The sequence below is a fragment of the Marmota monax genome, unplaced genomic scaffold, assembly GCF_021218885.2.
Source record: "Marmota monax isolate L192 unplaced genomic scaffold, Marmota_monax_Labrador192_F-V1.1 WCK01_AAM20220418_F8-fsc00049, whole genome shotgun sequence".
Classification (NCBI taxonomy): Eukaryota; Metazoa; Chordata; class Mammalia; order Rodentia; family Sciuridae; genus Marmota; species Marmota monax.
Window position 1 is genome coordinate 7,636,692 of NW_026694221.1, and position 11,223 is coordinate 7,647,914.

Sequence of the window (11,223 nt, forward strand, 5' to 3'; positions counted from 1 at the left end):
GTTTTAGTGTGTCCCATCAAAAGTCATCAACTTGCTGGATTTTAAAATTTTGTCAATGAGACTTGCCCTTGGTCTAGAAAGGAAATATACTTCAAGAGAAAGAATCTCCAAAGCACCTTAGGAGACTGATGAGGTTTTGCCTCTTAAACCCAGAACAGCAGCTTCTCTTACTTCTTAGCTTCTGCCAGTTGTCTCCTAAACTTGCATTTAAATGTAAATTGCAGAGGCTTAGGAGTTTACAGAGCTTACAAGACCCAAAACATGTTTTTTTTTTTTTTTTTCTGGTTGTATGCAAAGTATATTCACACCAATTCGTGTCTTCATACATGTACTTTGGGTAGTAATGTCCATCACATTCCACCATCATTTTTTTTTTCCATCATCATTTTTAACCCCATGCCCCTCCCTTCCCCTCCCACCCCTCTGCCCTATCTAGAGTTTGTCTATTCCTCCCATGTTCCCCCTCCCTACCCCACTATGAATCAGCCTCCGTATATCAGAGAAATGATTTGGCATTTGGTTGTTGAGGATTGGCTAATTTCACTTAGCATTATCTTCTCTAACTCCATTCATTTACCTGCAAATGCCATGATTTTATTCTCTATTATTGCTAAGTAATATTCCATTGTGTATATACGCCACATTTTTTTAATCCATTCATCTATTGAAGGGCATCTAGGCTGGCTAAACAGTTTAGCTATTGTGAATTGTGCTGCTATAAACATTGATGTGACTGTGTCTCTGTACTATGCTGTTTTTAAGTCCTTCGGGTATAGACTGAGGAGACAGATAGCCTGGTAAAATGGAGGTTCCATTCCCAGTTTTCCAAGGAATCTGCATAATGCTTTTCATGTTAGCTGCACCAATTTGCAGTCCCACCAGCAGTGTATGAGTCCTTTTCCCCCTCATCCTTGCCAACACTTATTATTGTTTGTATGCATAATAGTTGCCATTCTGACTGGAGTGAGATGAAATCTTTGAGTAGTTTTGATTCTCATTTCTCTGATTGCTAGCAATGATGAATATTTTTTTTTCATGTGTTTGTTGATTGATTGTATATCCTTTTCTGAGAAGTGTCTGTTCAGGTTCTTGGTCATTTATTGATTGGATTATTTGGGGGTTTTTTGTGGTTAGTTTTTTGAGTTTTTATATACCCTAGAGATTAATGCTCTATCTGATGTGTAAGGGGTAAACATTTGCTCTGAAGATGTAGGCTCTCTGTTCACCTCACAGATTGTTTCTTTTGCTGAGAAAAAACTTTTTAGTTTGAGTCCATACCATTTATTGATTTTTTTATGAGGCCAATATCACCAAAAATATTCCAAAATGTAGCAAAGAGACATCAAAACCTGTTTAAGACCAAAGAGAATGAAAATAAAAAGAAAAAAAGTGTCACTGTTAAATTCAAGCTGCTGTTATATATTATCTGCTCTGACAATGTGCCACTCTGCTTTCTTAACAAGTTCCTCCCTAAACACTATAGCACAGGGAAAAATAATAGAATGATTGGGCACACACTGTAATTCCATCAGCTTAGGAGGCTGAGGCAGAAGAGCAGCCTCAACAATTTAACAAGGCCCTAAGCAACTTAGTGAGACTGTCTCAAAAAAATAAACAAAAGAATGCAGATGTGGCTCAGTGGTTAACCAACTCTGAGTTCAATCCCAAGTACCATAAAAGAAAAAAATAGCAAAGAGCATTATCTCAGACTATTTCTCCAGATGTTGAGGAGAATAATTGTAATAGTATTTCTTATTAATTGGAAGACCTTCTATAGTTATTATACTTCATATGTAAGATGAGTTTCTCTAATATGACACTAATTTGAAGGCATTTTCAAATTGGCAAACACAAAAGTAAATATGTTTTTTGGAGGAGAAACCACAGAAGAGTTTGACAAAGGAAATTCCATATAAGCAAAGTATTTAGAATCTCCCATGAAAACATATGTGAATTTGTAATTTAAGCACTGAGAGAAATATTACAATGGTCCTTTACATGGGAACTTCATTATAGATCATATTTTTTCCCCCGGGAATTAGTATATTTAAGATAATGCATGATTCAGACACCTAATCTCTCTCTGGTGTCATTTTTTTTTTATCAACACACTTATAAACTTAAATACAAAAATCTTCCCTACCATTGAGGTGTTTTAATGTAACATGAACATTAATGAACTATAGTGACTTAGAGGTCACCAAGTGGTTGTGTAGGAAGTACCAAAATTCATTACTATACATAGAAAATATTTGAATTGTAAATATTCTCCATTCTATGGATTTAGATTGTTGTCATTTTCAAAATTTCTTCTGAAGTAATGACAGCAAATTCTGTATATGTCATAAATACATCATGGTAAAATCCTTTCTTGACAGTAGACTGAAGGCAATATTTTAGCTTATAAAGTATTATTTGAATTCTATCGTTAATAACTGAAAATTTTAGTGGTATTAAATTGCCTCTAGTAAGGCACTAATTTTTGATATTTTTCTACTTTTGTGTAAATTGTTAATTTTTTTATGTTTAATAGTGTTCAAAGAAGTTAGAAACATTCTTGTTTATAACAACTCCAAAAAGTTTAGAAAAATTGATCCTACTTTAGAGTTTTTAATGTCCATTTACAAAATATATTTCTTAATTATTTACAATGTAGGAATCTTTAACAATATACATAATTGTTTAAAGAAAATAAATATGATAGGATGTGTGGGCTCTCTCTCCTTCATCGAGGAAGCTCATGGAACACGATAGAAGAGAGTGTGACTGTGGAGATGCTAATCAAGATCTCTGGAGACCAAGCAGGAAGCAGGTCTGATTTTATTGTGCAGTTACCATGTATATATATACTCAGGCAGTAGCTAAGCAGATTCCAGTCAGCCACCAATGCAATTTCTGCTAACTGCCCTTGCAGCGACCAATGGAGGAGTGGGCCTTGAAGCAAGCCCATGGCCTCACGCCCAGGGCTGTGTCTACAGGGTAAGCAACCTGCTGCTCACATGCCTAGCATGAGAGGAGGGACCTGCCACTCAGACTCCCTTAATATACACCATGTATGCAGTACTCTGTACACTTGTCCCCACAATAGGATACCCTTAAGGGTTTGTAAATCCAACCTAATGACCTGATTAAATCCTAACCACTTCCCAAAGGCCCAGTTCTAATCACCATTGTATTAAATTTTTGCCCTTTTAACACCTCACAATGGGAGTTCAATTTCAGCATATAAAGTCTTGGTAGACCCTCAGACCATAGGCAATCCATAGAATCAGGTAAGATTGCACTTAAGATTTACTTAGATGTGCATGATATTAATCACCCGTGATTTTCACCTAACAGAAGAAAAAGATAGATTAAGTTTGTATAAAAAAAATGTGGAGACACCGATTAAATTAAGTGCATGATTAAAATTTGTTATTGTCAAAGATATTGAAATAAATTCTGCAAACTTTTTACAGCTGGTAATATTTGAGTAGGAATTAGACTCCAGAAATTTTGCTTTCCAAAGCATTATTAATCTTTACTAAATTATATTTTTTAATCTCTTAATTTTATATTATCAATTATCTCCTCTTCAAATCTGTCACCTTCTTTTATTTATCTAGATGAACCATATCAACAATAATAATAATAATAAATTGCATATTAATGTTAAGGAAGTAAATATTAATATTAATGATCTATACTAGCATATTAAATATCCAACTCATTGTTAGACTAAACATTATGAAATTCACAAATCTTCATTAGTGTGCTCACTTTGGCACCATATATACTAAAATGGGAAAAATGCAGAAAATATCAGTATGGCTCCTGTGCAATATGACATGCACATTTGTGAAGTGTTCCATATATATGGAACACTATAAATTTCTTAGTAACAGGTAGCATTTAAGGACTGCTAACTTTTCTTACAAAATTGATAATGAAAGCTAGGGTTTGGTTTCACCTAACACTTCTGAATGCATAAAGTCATCATATTGTTCTTTCTCTATTAAAATATACAAGGAGATAGTATGAGTATTTTATGAAGGTTGGAGTCCCTGTTGTACAGTTAGATTTGCACAAACACCACGAACATCATTTCTAATATTCCAGTGTTACTCACCATTATTTTCTTTTTACAATGTATAAGCAAACCACTTAGTTTTGTGACTTCATGTAAAGTTATTTCTAGTTGAGCTAAGGCTTTCTTTGAAACATCAGTTCAATAATCATTTTGAACTACTACGTACTGAGTTTATGTTGAATATACAAAGTTTCTACACACAGACATATACAATTTATTTATATATATATATATGAATATATATATATATGAATATATATATGTATATATAATATATATAATATATATATAATATATTCACAAACAGTTTGTGTACATACATAGATAGTTGGTTCTCTGTATCCAAAATTTCACAATATCAGTTTTTTCTTTTTCTTTTTCTTTTTTCTTTGTGTAAGAGTAGGATACATTGAAGAAGAGAAACAGGATCAAAACTCTTGCCATGCAATAGAAGACCTTATAGTGGATTTTCTCCCTATATCCACAATATTTATATTTGTGAATTCAATCAACCAAGGATAAAAATAAACTGTAACTGTACCAGTCATATATTGATCTCTTATCATGAATTCCTTAAATAATACAAAACTATTTGAATAACATTTACATTGTAGAAGGTATTATAAATAATCTAGAGATGATTTAAGCTATATGCATATACATAGTTTAAATACAAATGCAAGGTCATTTTATATAAGAATCTTGAGCATCTGTAGATTTTGGTATCTGCGGGGAATCCTAGAACCAATTTTCTGTGGATTTATGTAATTATATATAACTATATAAAACTATATAACGATATGTATTCATGTCTGTCTGTCTATCTACATATCTGTCTGTTGGCATCTGGGGATGATCTTGCTTCAGAGTCCCTAGGTAATACAGAACATCTAGATAGATGATAGATAGATGGATAGAGAAATAAAACTGAGAGCAACAAAAGAGGATAAACAAGGATTCCTGAGTTAGCATTGATCATGGAGATTTGTCTTGATTTAACTTAAGTATTTATACTTATTTTCTAGATTCTAAAACTGTCTTAGCTAATATTGCCCTAACTTTGGAAATAAGGATAATAGATAATGCCATACTATATAAATTGGACACATTTAGTATAACACTGTTAACAATCTCAGTAAAATATTTAATAATTTTAATTGAGATGAATTAATAATTTTAATTGAGATGAATTAATATATTTATCAATACTTTTAGACATTATTATGTATTCTTATTAGTTATGTTACCATAAAATTGTGAATAGATTATTGTTATGAATAACACAAAACATTGTTTCACATTTAGAACATGAATGTGTTATAACTAGTCATTTTTGTTACTATGCATTCTTTCATTTCAAAATAAAATCAATAATTAACTAAAATAAGCAACTAATATACAAGATTATTTTAATGTGTTTATGAATCTTATAGCTGCTGAAGGAACTTGCAGATGATTGAAGCCAAAGGTGTTTGCAACAAGGGTGTCAATTCTGCCAATTGTCAAGTGTCAATTATTTCAATGTTCTCTGAGACACAGTTTTGTAATACCACTAGTGTATATTTAAACTTTCATACTCTGTAAATTACAAATAGTATGAATATACTTGAAGAATTTTTTTTATATAAATGAGCTATGGAGATTGGAAAATTCTTAAGCTGATGATGTTATGTAGATTTGTTAAAAAATTAGTTCCTTTTTCTATCCATGAGTGAGTATATTTCCATATTATAATCAATTACAATTTGATGTACATACTGAACTATTGTGTAAAGTGTGTAATATTATTTCCATTCTGTTTATTTGCTATCAACGTTATTAGGAATAACCACCATGCATAAAAAAATTAAAAAAAATTTTTTTCTGAAAATTTTTCCTTTCTAGGCTGCCTAATATAAATAGAAGACAGAATTATTTGATATTTATAAATTTTTACTGTAGTTTAAATTTCAGAAAATTTTAATAAGTTTAGAAATCATATTAGTAAGACTTCTGTCACTATAATGAATTACCTTAGTTAATAAACTTATAAAGAGAAAGATCTATTTGGGCTCATAATTCTAGAGGTTACAATCCAAGATCAAATAGTCTCATTTCTTTCAGCTTCTGATGAGGGCAGTACATCATGGAGATATATGGCAAACCACTCACCATTTGAGCCAGGAAGCAATAGTGGATAAGGTAAAGATAAGAGCTCCACAAACCCCCTCATGGCCACTTCCCCAACTATCTGAAGAAATCCCAGTAAGCTCCAACCCCTTATGCTTCTACTGCCTCTCAATAATAAAGTCCTGGATACAAGCCTGTATCATGTGGAACTATGAAATCTTACCCAATCTAAAGCAGGAGTGAAGAATGCTTACCTTATTTTAAGAAGCATAAGTAAGTATACAATTATGATTTACATTAGGATAAAGTGGTTTTGTAAGACCTCTTTTTTAGAAATGTGTATCTCTTAAGGTTTGAATATCCCCTCTGAAAATTCATTTGAAATTTAATTGCCATTTTAATAATATGAAGGTATGAGACCTTAAAAAGTTGAAATAGATCATGGGATCACTGATCTCATGAGTGTATTAAGACCTCATCACTGGAGTGGAATAGTTAAATTGAGAACAGATTTTATTAAGTGAGTACAGCCATTGATTTCATGCCTTCACACACAATTGTTCTTCCATCTGAAGGAGAGCAGCGCAAACACTCCCACTGAGTTCTGCACCATGTTCTTAGACATTCTGGTATCTACAGTGTAAGAAATAAATTAATCTTCTTTGGAAATTGTCCAGGGTCGCATGCCATAACAGCAGAAAACAAATGAAAACCCTGACATTTTAATGTAATATTATTTTCATTATTCTTATAGAATGTATGATTGCATGTTACTACTCACTTGTTTAAATTCTGTCTTATTCTACATATTCTAAGAGTCATTTTATACACCAACTTTATTGTCATTTCTTTGCTGTAAAGTTTATAATTATTTGTAAAATATGTGCCAAGAAAATCACTAAGAAAACTCATACAACATAAAATACTTGATATTTGAAATAATTTTCCAAGCCAATCACTTCATATTTTCCAAATCAGTGATTGCATCAGGATTAGAAATCATTATTCTTTCTTGAGCAAGGAAGCATATAATAAAATAAATTAATAAATGAAAGCACAAATTCATGAGTATAGAACTGAACACTTACTTTTTTAATATTTTCAGTTATTATTTATTTTCATGCATGTGTGTATTTCAAAAGTAAAGTGAATCTTTCAGGACCAACGTTTTAACTGAGTAAAAAAAAAATGATTCTTCCTAAGTTACAAATATTTTCCATATCAACTTTTCCTACTTGTATTTAGTTCTATTTTAGGAAGCATCTCAAACGTAGTTAATTGTAACCCATCAATAACTAATAATGTCAGTGTCCACAGCATGAACTCTGGAGTCAGACCAGTGGGATAACATTACTCTTCTACATTTTAGGACACAAAATTCAGAAATTTATTTAGTATTGCTATGTCATGATGTTATATGTGGAAAAAGGAGGTTAAATAACATTAACTCATTTACTTTTATGAGGATTACATGAGTTTTTATGTGAAAATTATTTAACAAAGGATTTAGTATTTGCTACAATTTTTTATGATGAATATTTAAAATGATTAATTATAAGGCAGAAACATGTAAATGGAATTAAAATCCTCAAGTTATAAGACCACTAAAATTCTACATTTAATAAAAATTGTACATTTCCATTAAATATTCTAAAATATCTTAGTTTCTTATCTTTTCTTCAGTATTAAGTAATGTTAACATAAACATCCATGAAATCATGTATATTTTTCATGAAGTAACATACATTTCACAATGTATGTTGATAGATTTAATAATGTAACAATAATCAATGCAGATGCTACTGGAAGACATTACAAACCTATAATCATCTTGAATTTGACTTCTCAAGATTTTTTTTATTAAGGTTTAACTAACATATACAAATATTATATATTTATGGTATACAACATGATTTTTTGATATATATGTACATATGGTAAAACGCCTACCATACTCAAGTTATATCTTATTATTTATGTGTGTAGGAAAATAATTAAGGAAAAATGATTAAATTGAACAATATGTGATTAAATTGTTTAGAAGTCAAGCAATGCTCATGTTATGCCAAGTAAGAATAGCATATTTTTTTTTTTTTTACTTTTGCAATTTCAAAGATTTCTGAGTCAATTTAATCCTTGGTATTTTTCATGCTATACCAAAAATAAATTAAAAGATACATGAGTTGTCCTTATTTTTTATAAAAGGCAGTCATACAATTAATGATTTTTGAAAGCATATATTAATTTATATGGTTATTATTTTGTAAACTGTTATTTAGTTTAGGTTTTTTCCCCTTAAGCAAATACCAAATACTGAAGTGATATTAGAAAGACATATATTCTCTGATTTCTTTCTCAGGAGATTCATTGTTGTTGTATAGGAAAATTATTGATTGATGTGTGCTGATCTTGTAACCTGCCACCTTTCACATTCACATATCAGCTCTAGAAGGTATTTTGTTGATGTTATTGTTGTTATAAGTATAGGATCATATCATCATCAAATAAAGATAATTTGACTCTTCTTTTCCTATTCGTATCTCTTTCATGTTCTTCTATTACCTGATTGCTCTAGATAGAGTTACAGGCCTTGTAATGGCATAATTAGTGTTATTGAATAAGAACTGTAAGCATGTACATCCTTGTTTAGTTCCGATTCTAGAGAAAATGCTTTCAATTTTTCTCCATTCAGTATGAAGATGACCTTGAGTTTATTGTATATTGTCTTTACAATGTTGAGATACGTTGCTTCTATACATAATTTCTCAGTGTTTTAGCATGAATGTATACTAGACTTTTTTGAATGTTTTTTCTGCCTCCATTGGGATAATCATATGACTCTTGTCCTTAACTCTACTTAAGTGGTGTATTGCCTCTATTGATTACTATATGTTAAACCAATATTTCATTCCAGGGATGAAACCTATTTGATCATGGTTTGTTAAATTCTTAATGAGTTTTTCAATGTTTTGTCATTGTTTTATTAAGAATCTTTTCATCTATGTTCATCAGAGATATTGGTCTGAATATTTTCTCCTTGATGTATCTTTGTCTGGTTTTGATATCAGGCCAGGGCTTGGCATATGCTGGACTAGAACGTTGAACATAAATTTTGAATGGTACTAACGATAACATATAACAATTTTGTTAGACATATTAGGTGATTGTATAAGAAATATCTGTGTGTGAACCCTCTGATACCCTCCATGAATTACTATTAGTATATTTACTTTTTAAATGAGAATAATTTAGCCCAGATAATTTAAAAATCTTAACTAAAATCGCACTCTTGTTAATAATATGACTTTGAACCTAGAATATTTGCCTTCTACTTCCTATGAGACATATTGCCTTTAAGAAGTCAAAGCAATAACTATACACTTTTGTGATCAGAAAAAGCAAGAATCAGATGATGATAGGGTAACTTGTGGACATCAAGATTTTCCCATAGGGATATTTGATATGAAATTATAAATTTTCCAAGAGATCTCCACAGCAGGCGAGTCTCTGGTTTCTGATCTTCTCTGTTTTGAGCTTGAATTTCTGTCATCAATTTATCTTTGCATGAAGAACTATTGCCTTCTCCCTTGGTGTTACTGTGTGTGTGTATATATGTTTGTGTGCATGGATGGAGGTGTATGTGTTTTCCAAGACATGAGCTTTAAATAAGAACAGATTCTTCATAACTAATTATTTTTAAATTGTTTTTGCAACTATCTACAATGTCTTACCAACCATTTTTCCCTCCTGAAGACCCCTGGACTTATTATTCAGATTCTTTAACATAGTTTCTCCTCACTAAAAGTTTTCTGAATTTACTCAGAAAAATTAGAATGATTATCTTTAATCCCATAATGATCAAACCATATCTTTTCATTACTGCTTTGATTTAAATTCTCTTTGAAGCTCTCCTGTCCAATGATTCCTTCCTTTCCCAAGCCCCGCATCAGTGTTGTGAAGTACAAATTCCTTTACATTATGGTTATTAAGATATTTGAATCTTATATCCTAGTAATTATGATAGTTTCTGATAAATACAAGACAATAAAATATGCAGGGTAAATGAGTTTTTCAGGGAAACCAAAGATATTACTCCTATAGAAAAAAACCTCAACAATTACACATCAGATGTAAAATTAAATAAACTGTCACTATAAGATGTTTCTGAAACTATGCTTACATAGTTATTAATATTATTATTTATAATATTTTTATTATAATATTTTTATATAACCTTATTACTGCTTGGGTGATTTTGATTTAAGTACTCTGAAGAACCATATTCATGTATGGTCTTTTTAAAATATGCTCAACTATTACTATTACCTCACATCACAGAAAATTATTTTCTGATGGCTCCCTTAATCACTTTACTGAAGAAAATATCAAATTTTGAACAACTCCTTCTGTTTGGAACTTCTCAGTTAACTTCTGACTATGTTAAATTTTAAAACAATATCAATGGCTTTTAAATATGATCTTTGCATCAACCACATAATATGCTTATTCATTTTAGACATCTAAGTTGACATGAGCATTTGCAGAGACAGATGTTCATGGGAGTATATTAACATGCAGGCATCAGTGTTATGCTTTTCTCATGTATTGAGTCTTAGTTTCTAAACTAGTACTTAAGTCAGTGTCACAGAATGTTTCAATGATTTATATGGTCCTTCATTTCAGTAAACTAGTAAATGGTCCTCAAAAGCAGCCAGCCACATAACCAACCTAGAGGTGCAGAAAAACTACCAAAGGATTTTGCCAAAGAACCAGATGCTGTCTCTGGAAGAAAATTTCCCAGTTTGGCAACAGGAGCTGAGAGTGTCATCCAAATGATGCCTCCACACTTTGGAAGTCAGTATTTTCAAACAACCTTAGCACACAAAAAACAGTTTGAATAGCACTAAAGCTACAAAAAAAAATAATAATTAGTCTTTGGGGCTTAGATTAGTGTATATATTATACATGCTAATCACTGCATTTTTAAAACTTAAAATAACAAGTTTTTACAAATGATTTAAAGGAAGGGATAGCAAGCCTGTGTG

General features: G+C 31.0%; 1 non-coding gene across 1 annotated transcript; it reads left to right on the top strand.

Moving 5' to 3' along the window:
• The first annotated feature begins 3,751 nt into the window (after window positions 1-3,751).
• LOC124108137 (U6 spliceosomal RNA) lies at window positions 3,752-3,857 on the top strand. Its single transcript, XR_006856621.1, has one exon. It is a non-coding gene; the product is annotated as a U6 spliceosomal RNA (small nuclear RNA).
• Window positions 3,858-11,223: the final 7,366 nt, after the last annotated feature.